This window comes from Macrobrachium rosenbergii, chromosome 56 (genome assembly GCF_040412425.1).
Source record: "Macrobrachium rosenbergii isolate ZJJX-2024 chromosome 56, ASM4041242v1, whole genome shotgun sequence".
Lineage (NCBI taxonomy): Eukaryota > Metazoa > Arthropoda > Malacostraca > Decapoda > Palaemonidae > Macrobrachium > Macrobrachium rosenbergii.
In genome coordinates this window covers 60,081,130-60,092,811 of record NC_089796.1, presented here as the reverse complement: position 1 = coordinate 60,092,811, position 11,682 = coordinate 60,081,130, and positions in this window count along the sequence as shown.

Sequence of the window (11,682 nt, the reverse complement as noted above, 5' to 3'; positions counted from 1 at the left end):
GAAATATTGATGTTAAGTAACTTATATATGGAAGGGGTTAAAGAAGATATTAAACCATAATCCTAACGTAATAGTAACATGGTTTAGGTATGTTGACGACATAATTTGTGCAATGGAACCAAGATTTAAAAGGCTTTTTCTAAGTTAAATCACACTTAGTACCATCAGTACTAAATTCACGATGGAAATCACAAATGATGGGTGTTCCCGTTTCTGGATGTCCCATGGACGAAGAAATAATAGGGTTTAAATATAGACAGAAAACCCACTGCAATATTGCACGACGGAATCCATGGCATTTCCAATTCTGACAGCGCAATTTTGTTAGAAAGTCAGTGTTTTCAAAATCTATGTTAATTGGATATTCTTGAATATGTAGCCCAATCAGGTTTGATGATGAAATAGATAAGATTATAATTCATAACAAAAACAAAGATCCTGATTAGGCATTTATTAAACAGTACATTTTGACAAAAAACAAAACGCATCAGCAGAAAACCTGACAACACAAATAATTTGCTTGTTCTGCGATTATAATAACAGTATTCATCGGCAAATATTCTCGTATCTTCTTAATTTTGAAGATAAGTCGCATTTAAGAACAATACAACAAAATAAATGTACTTATCAAAAAATATTAGACAATTTGACCGAAACTGTAATAATACCTAATGTCTTGTTTGACAACTTTTATATTGGCCAAACCGGAAAGCACTGGAAAAAGAATTGAACAACATAAGAAACTTATGAGATATGGACAATGTGGAACAGTGGTATTTGTACATGTTATGAGAACAATCATGCTATCAACTGGGAAGGGCAAGCCAGATTGTATATTCCAATAATGCACTGAAAGGAACATCATTTTCTAGCTTCATAAAAAGAAAGTTACAACCATAATATTTTATCAGTCGGGATGTATAAACTTGATCCTTTAATATCAAAAGAAATTTGTAAATTGTTTAAACTTTAAGGTAGGTCAGTAGAGATATATGAAAATAGGATTATCATATTTGTAAACAATACGAGGGTAGTAATGTTAATGAGTTCCAAACTCTGCCTCATGACACCTGTCAGGTGTGGTATCTGAGAGTGGTGTTTCTGTTTATCAGCAATGTCTGAAGTCTATTGATTTTTAGCCAAATGAGTTTGAAAGGCCACGCCTACCTCGACACCGGCCTGAGTGGGGATATGGAGCCTCTAACCTGTGTATGTTCGTCAGTATTGTTCTTGTAGTATATATATTTGTGACTTCTCACACTCTGTATCAGTCCTTCGTCAATGCCTTGGAAATAAAGTCGAAACCGGTCAGGACCTGCACCCGTTTCTTATTTTTCACCTGTGGTAATGTATGATATATATATATATAGGTTAATGCATATATATATATGTGTATGTTTATAATGGCAATATGTATATATGCATATATATACAAAATAATAATATATATCCATATATATATATATGTATATAACATATATATATATGTATATATGCATATATATATGTATATATGCATATCTATACTTAGTTCTACCATAGTTCTAGTAATTTTATATATATATATATATATATAATATATATATATATATATATAATATATATATATACCTGTCTATATATATATATATATATATATATATATATATAGTATATATATATATATATATACATATATATATATATATATATATATATATATATCATATAATATATATATATAACATATATATATACACATGGTATATTATTATATGGTCATGTAGTCAGGATGGGACAAATTTTATTGCTTTTTTAGGCTGAAATATATATGTAGAATCTACTGGTCACTTTTACCAGATACATATAAAGTGTAATAGCCACAATTCATCCACTTAAACAAAGCAAATTCTTCCAGTTTTTGGATACACTTGTAACATACAAAGCCTTAAGATCCGATTGCAAAGAAAGTGAAAAATTCTGATGTCTGGTGGCGGGAATTGAAACCGGGTCCCTGGAATCAGAAATGAGGTACCATTGTCGACCTGACCACAAGAGGAAAAGTCTAACCTCTCATTCATATAGGCTAGCACTCTCAGTTTGTCAGATGTAAATATTAGAGCTTGAATAGACAGTACAGTTTACCTGGATAGATGGGACAACCACAGTAATTTTAGATATATTGGACAGTCATCACAGTATTATCTGAATAAAAGGACAGACACTTCAGCAATACCTGGACAAAGTGACAGTCAATATAGAAATTAGATAAAAATTCCTTTTTAGTCAGGACAGAACAGCAATGCCTGGATAAAGGGACCTTCAGCAAAAAATACAAAATGGGACACTCCTCAGAGCAATATTTAGATAAAATGGACAGTCACCACAATAATAGCTGGATGACGGGACATTTGCCCAGTAATATCTGGATAAATGGGACAGTCAAAACAGTAATACCTGGGTAAAAGGGACAGTCAGCACAGTAATGTATAAAAAATAGCAGTCACTGAGTAATACATTTAAAATGGGAAGTCATATATAATTCTGCATGACAGTACTGATACTTATACCTGGATAAGGGACAGTTAATAACAATAACTAATAAAAGGACAGTCTCACAATAATTCCTGGAAAAGGATTCATGTTCTCGGTAATATTTGGGAATGGGACAGTCAGCAAAGTATTATTTGGATAAAAAGGACATATCATTTGCAGTAATTCCTGGATAAAACACATGACCCACAGTAATACTTTGATAAATGGAACAGTCAGGCCCCAGTAATGCCTGGATTTTAGGATAGTCAGCACAGTGATATTTGGTTAAAGGGACAGTCAGCACAGTAAGCATTGGGTAGAAGGCAAGCACAGTCAGTACAGTAATACCTGGATAAATGGGAATTCACTACAGTCTATCTGGGAAAGGGATGGTCAGAAAGTAACACCTGGATAATTGGGACAGATGTTTAAGTTCCTGGATAAATGGGATAGTCATTCTCACGGTCATACCTGGAGAAATTCGGCAATCACTGCAGTAATACCTGGACAATCAAGGACAGCTCAGTACAGTAAACCTGGATAAATGGGACAGTCTTGACAGTAATACCTGGATAGAAGGGGCATTTTTCAGTACATACATATGATAAAAGGACAGTCACCAGTAATCATGGATAAATGGGACTGTCTTCTTTAATATCTGGATAAATGACAGTCAGTAAACAGTAATATTTGGATAAAACTCCTGCTGTTAGGACTTTCTTTTCTGTATAAACAGGTTAGTTACCTGCATAATATTAATACCTGGATAGAAGGGGACTGTCACTACAGTAATACCTGGATAAATGGGACAGTCACAGTAATACTGGATAGAAGGGACAGTTTTCATTACAGTAGGTCCATAGATAAAAGGAGACAGTCTCACAGTAATACATGGATAACTTTAGTCACTGCACATTACTATCTGATAAATGAGACAGTCAGAACAGGAGTAATTTTGGATAAACAGGACAGTTATCACAGTAATATGGATTAATGAGACATGAACAGTGCTAACTGGATAAAGGACAGTCAGCAATCGAGGTGTATCAACTATATATATATATATATTATATATATATTCTATATATATATATATATATATATATATTATATATAATAATCATCATGACCAGAGAGACACACAGATGTACAACCTGTCTTTATCAACGTTTGGCAATTGTCTCACATAATTACATCATTGTGGAGTTAAATGAAACATAAAATTCCTTGTAAGATTGTAAAACCAAAACCCCAAAAATTAAGAATTGGAAAAAGCTGAAATTATTATTACAAATTTTTAAAAATTTCCACAAGGTAACAGAATATACAGTAGAATAAAAATGAAAATAGCACTTAACAGAGCTACAGAACAGAAGGTTAAAGACCAACCTAGAGGAGTGACAGTGTTAACTAAACGTAAATGAAAACAACACAAGTCAAGACAAGCACAGAGGTGGGGAGGACTATCATGTTTAACAACAGAACTGTTATGGTCTTTAAAAAGTTTTTTCATCATTCCTTCATACAAACTCTTGCCAGTGGCACCTCTCTCAACACTTTCTGTCAATCAGTATTGTACAAATCGTAAAGTTCCCTAAAACTTGACTCTCCGGTTTGATAATGAATCTACATCAAAAATCTAACAACCACACAAGATGTTTACAACCAGAACCAATATCTGGTTGATTCCACACATTACACTGAACTTGACATTCCTGCAATTTCTGGCAAGGTCCTTTTGTGTGATAATCATCTATGTTTTAAAGAGTAACGACAGCTGTAGCTTTAGTTTCTTTAATTAAATTGACTGTGCAAATGGCATAAAATATCTTTTAAATTTCAGTTAAGTGTTCTGTTACATTGAAGTCATGAGCAATATTATCCTCTGAAAGAAATCCTTCATTTTAATCTCAATTCTAGCTTTGATTTTTGTAATGTACCTGGGGTTTCAGAAAGAACTTTTGCAATTACACTAGCCTGCTCAGTTGAAACAGTTTTTTGAAATATGAGGAATGTTTCTTCCCTTTTGCATGATTTTAATTACGCAACTCTGCAAGTGCTCGATGCTACATTGCAAAAACGGCACTTGTATTTAAAAGGAGCATTAGAGACATCTTGTAACCATGGTACTGAAAGCTGAATCAGTTTTCTTTCCTAAGCGTTGCTGGCGATGTGGTCCTGTCGTTTTGATGAAACCTGTAAAAGTACAGGAATTTCAAAAGTGTGGGAACAACCTTTTCTGATTAAACTTATGCTCGAATTGTATTTGTTTTCAACGAGGACAATATTTTAAAGTGTGAAAAAATAATCCAGATTTTACCTGAGAATAATTTCAAAAAGGGGGTAGCATCCATCCTATTATAAATTGAGGAAATCCTTTATAACCACCCAACAAGTGGGGCTAGCTCAACCTAATACTTCTTAACTTGTTTCACTAAATTTACTATTACTTATCCAGGGAGTGTCTCACACATCCCCTTTTAAGCTTTAATCACTAGAAAATGCGTAAAAAATATACACACAAGCTCCTTACCTGTCACTGTAGTTGCTATTTAGCCAGGGGCGAATCCTCTGATCTCCTCACTATATGTTATATATTTTTAGAATCTACTCTGACTGCTCTTTGAATTTATGCATATAAAAATTCCTATATCTTGTGAGCTATTCTTAAGATTAACCGTCTTATCCTACCAGCCCCAGTGAAATAGCCTCTTCCTATTTCTATCATGTTTTAAATTCATAAAAGTTTCCTGGTTATATGTCTTGTTAAATAGGCCTATATTATGCCTTTGTGGAAAGGCTAAGCTATGGGAATATCTAAATTGTAACATATTTCTGGAAATCCCAAGTTTGATTCTGAAATTATATTTACAGATTTGTGACCAAACCTGGAAGCCCTAACTATTAAGCCTATAACTTGCACCAGTAAAATTACCTTTCTTTTTCGTGGGGTAACTGGGGTTGCTGATAATTCTTCATCATCATCACTGTTTGCCTCAGCCATGGTAGACAACAATAACAAAAACAACACACAGTGGCGGGGGGAAGGTGGTTCAGTACGCTAGACCCGGGGTCCAGAGCTCCGGACTCCGTGGAGAGTGGGGAAAGCTTACGTTATAATTGGAGACAAGCGGCGGCAAGCCATGTACGGACTCTGAAATAATTTTTTTTATAAATTAGCCTGTTTCATGGAGGAGTTCACCGACCACTTATATTTGTAATTATATACTTATCAACACCTTAGAATTATCGTACAAACCGTACGATAATGGAAAATGCTATCGTACATCGTACCAAGGCCGTTTTTATCGTACATGTACGATAATTATCGTGCGTGTGGCAACACTTAGTAGTACTAAGTGTGGAATAAGCGACGGTTCGGCGCCACTTTCGCCTATGAGCTGATTCAGCTAAAGTTTCTTAAAATCGCAGCCGAACTGTCAAGTTTCCATAAACGTCACAAGTCGGGCATTTTTTTGCTTGATATAAATCTAACAAAATTCTCCCATGCTAACAAACGAAATACAGTTTGTTAAGGAAAAAAATTTTTCATATGAATTCGTGATGTTTTATTGGCCACACTCTCTGAACTTGACAAGTTTTATTAGTGGAATACAGAAGGACTTCATTCAAGAGATGTTCTTCGGAGATAGGCAATGCATTGGAGCGCGACCCGCTAATTATCCCATTCAGTTTAACTGTCCAGTCAGTAGGATGAATACTTCTATTTGGTCGTCGTTCACGAGAACTATATAAATGAGATGTTCTCGTTAATCTCAAGACAGAAATTTGAAGTGGAGTACAACAAAGATATTTTCCAATTATTTATTTAATCGTTTCCACTAGATTTCAAAGAAAGGCAAGTCAACCACCATAGCTTGGAATGCTGGAAGTCGATTTTTTAGTAAATGATGATGTCTTTTTGCATCACAATCCCTTCCTTGTTGATCCCATATAGCTAGCTCAATCAGACTGGTACTGGTTTGACGAAATGTGAATAGATAGCGTTACTGTACTGACAAAAAAAAAAAAATCGACCTTTTCATTGTAATACATCAGTTTTGTTGCCTGTGTCGTCAATGCATCTTGTCAGTTCGAGAAATGTAACAATTTACGCAAAACTTGCTATCAGCGTTCAGTTGAGATTTAATATCATCATCTTGTTAAACAAAAGAGATGTTCAATCAAGCTCTGTTGCCAATGAGTGTTGCAATGGCGCAAAAGTAAATACAAATCAAGCTGTTTTGCCAGTGAGTGTTGCAATGTCAATACAGATACTATATTATGTTATAAATTATCAAATGCTAAAAATTTGGATGCAAACAGGACAAATATGATATGGAGCTTGCATGCCCAAATGGGAATTACCTCAGGTTTGAAGTATTACAGTTCAAATGAGAAAAAACACTTTGCCAAGATCTATTTGTAACAGCACACAGATTATGTCAAGAGTTAAAAAAAAAATAAATACAGTGAGGAAACAAATTGTTGTCACAGTTGTCATCATCATTTATCAGGATTTTTACTGTTACCCTTTTTCCAGTCTCCATTCTCATTTATCCACCGTACTTTGTCTGAATTTAGATAAATTCTAGGTTTTCATCACCCCTCGCTGTCCATGTTTTTGGGGCCTTCCATCACCTCTATAAATGGCTTCGCTGACTATTGTTAAAACCTTTTGATCATGTCCAAACCATTTAACTCTATTAGATTAGATTTTATTTGTTTTGTAATATGTGGCGGTAAATCGTACGCGAAATAAACATTTAGATCCATCGTTATACACTGCATATCGTAGGACTCCGTCCACTGGGGGAACTTTTGAGTCTCGAATTTGTTGATTCATCAAGCTGATTAGTTTTAGATGGGAAGGATGGTGGATGATTATTTATGAAGCTGTCTCTCTCATCGAATTACCTTTTGATCATTAGAGAATCGCTTATATCCATTTCTCATTTTGTGTAATACCATGTCTTAAAGTTAGTGTGAATTCACAGTTTTTCAATTTGTAAAAAGATGTATTTTGGAAAAACTTGAGGGCATCAGCACATAATCTCCGCCATTCATTACAGTGTAGGCTCTTCCCACTGTCCGCTATCAATAACAGTTAATTTACAGAGCCATAACAGAGTCGACCTATCTGCATTCAAAATTGCCTGGATTGTATCACATACACACACACACACACACATATATATATATATATATATATATATATATATATATATATATATATATATATATATATATATATATATATATATATATATATATATATATATATATATATATATATATATATATACTGTAAACTGACGTCTTCTTTACCCATTAATTACGATCATGTGTATATATATAGATATATATATTTTATATATATATATATATATATATATATATATATATATATATATATATATATATATAGTATATATACTGTAAAGATGTCTTCTTTACCCATCAATTACACTCATGTATCGCATCTATTAACGCAGCAAGAATCTCATGTATATATTTGTATGTAGAATTTCCTGGCCTTTTTGCCAATATATATTTTATCACTGTATGTACACTCGGACACCACAATCTCCAACCCACCTAAGTCGTGCTCCAAGTTTATGAACAGGGCTTTTCTGGACAGATTCTACCCTTCCCTCCCCCTCCCCTCTTTCCTAACTACAACTCGGCAGTTTCGGCATTTTTTCTTTGTTTGCATTATATGCAGCAAAATCATAAAAAAAAAAAAACAAAGCAAAATCCAGAGGAGTTCAAAAGGTGTTCGAGTGCGTTTCAATCCATGATAGCTGGCGTTGCCCGCCGTCCAGAAAGGCCCCACTCATAAACTCGGAGCACGACCTAGGTGGGTCAGAGATTGTGGTTTCTGGGTGTACACTATGTCTCTTGTTATTGTTATTTGACTGACTGTTAACAAACACAAATTGCTCTCACTCAGCGTACGGGTCACGGAGACCTGGGGTTAGGCACGCTGCTATGTATACCTTATGCCTAGGTAATAAATTAATCAGTACCGAGTTCTGTCTTCTTTGACCTCACAACTGGTGACCCGAGGAGTGACGGTAAACACAGCGGTTTTGGCTTCGCCGTTAACGGATTCACTATGGCCGCTTTACCTTCAGAGAGCCTTTAACAGAACCATACTGTGACAAGGTCTAGACCTCTGAAAACTCCTTCCTCGGAGAACACCCACGCCACTAACGGACGAATTACGGCATACCTTCTTCAGGTACATTCTGGCATTCTCGAACGGTTTGGCCCTGCCATTTACGATTCACATAGACATGTTGGTTCTGTCCATGACTTAGCCTTGGGATGGGGGTGTATGTGCCATCGGCTGATGGCGGGAAGAATTCCCCTGCAACAGCTAGTGTTTCTCTGTAGAGTTTTTCTGCAGGGGACATGTCGCCATCTGCCCTCGGTGTGGTGCAGAGACCCAGCAGGACCCAGGGGACCTGGGCCTTCCAGTTTTCATTGGTGCAACGTGCCATTAGAGCTGCCTTCAGCAAGCGGTGTGCCCTCTCTACCATGCCATTTGCTGCGGGGTTGTAGGTCGTCGTGCCGTGAAGTGTTGTACCCATCAGGCGTGCCAGGGAGACCCAGAGTTCTGACAGGAATGCTGAGCCCCTGTCCATAGTAATGCTGTCTGGCACCCCGAAGCGACTGATCCAACTGGAGAGGAGGGCTTCTGCGCAGGATGCTGTTGAAGCCTCCTTCATAGGTGTCGCCTCTGGCCAGCGATTGGAGCGATCTATGACCATTAGGAGGTACCTGGCGCCCCCAGACTGCGGTAAAGGCCCAACCATGTCTATGTGGATGTGGCCAAAGCGCCAACGAGGCTGGGGGAAATCACCAATGCCTGATTCTGTGTGCCTTGTGGTCTTGCTGGTTTGGCACGGGATACAGCTCCTCGCCCACTGGTGGGCGTTCTTCCAGATGTCATGCCATGAATTTTTCTGTCACCAGGCGTGCCGTTGTACACCCTGATGGATGGGAGAGGCCGTGAATGATGTTGAATGTCTTCTTCCTCCTCGAGGCGGGGACTAGGGGTCAGGGGCAGCCGGTGCTTGTGTTGCAGAGAAACGTTGTGCCCGAATCTCCCAAGGGCACATTCTCCCACTTGAGTGCCGTCCTGTAGGCTGCCGTTTCCGGGTCTGCTGCTTGCTCCCTCGCCAAGTCCTCATAGTCTATGCCGAGGTGGAAGGAACTGATTTCCACCCGTGACAGGGCGTCGGCTACTGGATTCTTCCTGCCGGGGACGTAGGTGATGGTGCAACCAAACTCGGAGATGGCGGCCAAGAGTCGCTGCTACCTTGCTGACCACTCATTGCCCGCCTTCGCGAATGCGTGCACCAGGGGCTTGAGGTCTGTGAGGATGGTGAATTGAGTACGGTCAAGCAGGTATTTGAAGTGCCGCACAGCTTGGTAGATTGTGAGCAGCTCTCTGTTGAAGGCACTGCAGCGGATCTCTGCCGGTGACAACTTGTGACTGAAGAAAGCTAGAGGTTGGGGGGTGCCATCGACTATTTGCTGGAGCACTGACCCTCAGGCAATGTTGCTGGCGTCGGTGGTGAGTCTCAGGGCAGCGGTGGGGTTATGATGCGCCAAGGTGGTGGCATGTGCGAGGGCCGTCTTCGTCTCTTCAAACGCTTTGCTGCTGCGGAGCATCCCATGTCAGCATTTTTGGCTTGCCCTTCAGGACTACTGTCAGGGATACATGATGCCGGCGTATGCCTGGGATGAAACGGCGATAGTAGTTCACCATGCCAAGGAACTCTTGAAGGGCCTTGATTGTCTCTGGCGCTGGAACTTATCTGTGCTTTCACTTTTGAGGCCATGGGCGTACTCCTGCTGGGGAGATCTCATGTCGAGGAAATCTATTTTCGCCCGAATGTGCATTTGCCGAACCTGATGACCTAATCCGTTCTCCTGCAGGCGTTTCCAGGACGGGCGGATGTATAAGGTGTTCGGCGGGGGACCTGGAGAAGATAAGGATGTTGTCTACGTAACAGATGCAGAAGGGCAGGTCGCCCAGGATGGTGTCCATCAGGCGTTGGAATATGGCCCCTGGTTCCTGGGCGGAAGGTGGAGTAGGAAGGTTATGCGTCCTGAACAGCGTGATGATGGCTGTCTTGAACGTCGTCAGGATGCCAGGAACCTGAGAAAGTATGATTTAAGCAAGTCCATCTTAGTGAAGACCTTGGCCCCATGAAGGGCGCTTGTCAGGTCTTGCATGTTCGGCAGGGGTTAGCGGTCTGGTGTGGTAACTAAATTCAGGCGATGGTAGTCTCCGCAGGGCCTCCAGGAGCCATCTGACTTCTTTACCATAAGCAGGGGAGATGCCCATGGGCGAAAGCCCATTTGGCGTCTCATAGTTTTTGGGGGGGCAGGCGTCGGAACTTGGCATGAGTTGGGAGGCCCGTTGTAGTTATGTGGTGGAAGATGCCATGCTTGGCCCGGCCCCCGGCAACTGGCAGAGCTCTGGTTTAAAAACTTACGGGAACTCCTGGAGAAGGGCTGCGTAATTGTTGGAGGCTGTGAAGCAGATGGCAGGCATCCCCGGTCTGGTGGAGAGTGGTCGGGAGTGGCAGATTCCGGTGTCAAGGAGGCGTTGCCTGCCGATGTTGACCAGGAGTCCATGGTGCCCCAGGAAATCGGCGCCCAGGAGGGGGAACTTGACCTCCGCGATGATGAAAGGCCAGTGGTACCTGCAGCCCACGATGGAGATTGTGCAGGTCGTGGTTCCATAGCAGCAGATGGGGGTTCCGTTCGCGGCTACAAGGGAGGGCATGGAGTCAGCTGTCCAGGTGTAGTGTCCTCCAATGGCGGGAACACCAACTGCATAGCCCCCGTGTCAACCAGCAGGCGCCGCTTTGATATTTCGTCCCTGATGAAGAATCCTGCTGGTCGGGAGATGTTGTCTTTCGTGGCCACTGCTGTTACTTGTGGCCGCCCTTCTCATTTTTTGTGAAGGAACAGGGGGATCTACAATTCTTGGCACCAGGGCCTGCGCCCTCTGCTCCCTTGGCAGTGCCTTCCTCCTGTAGATCGCGTTTATGTTTTCTGGGTCGTCGTCCTCCATCATCAGGCTACAGTCTGTGAGGGCGGCAGTGTGTTTGGAGGCTTTAGTGGCCTCGTGGATTTTCTGTGCGA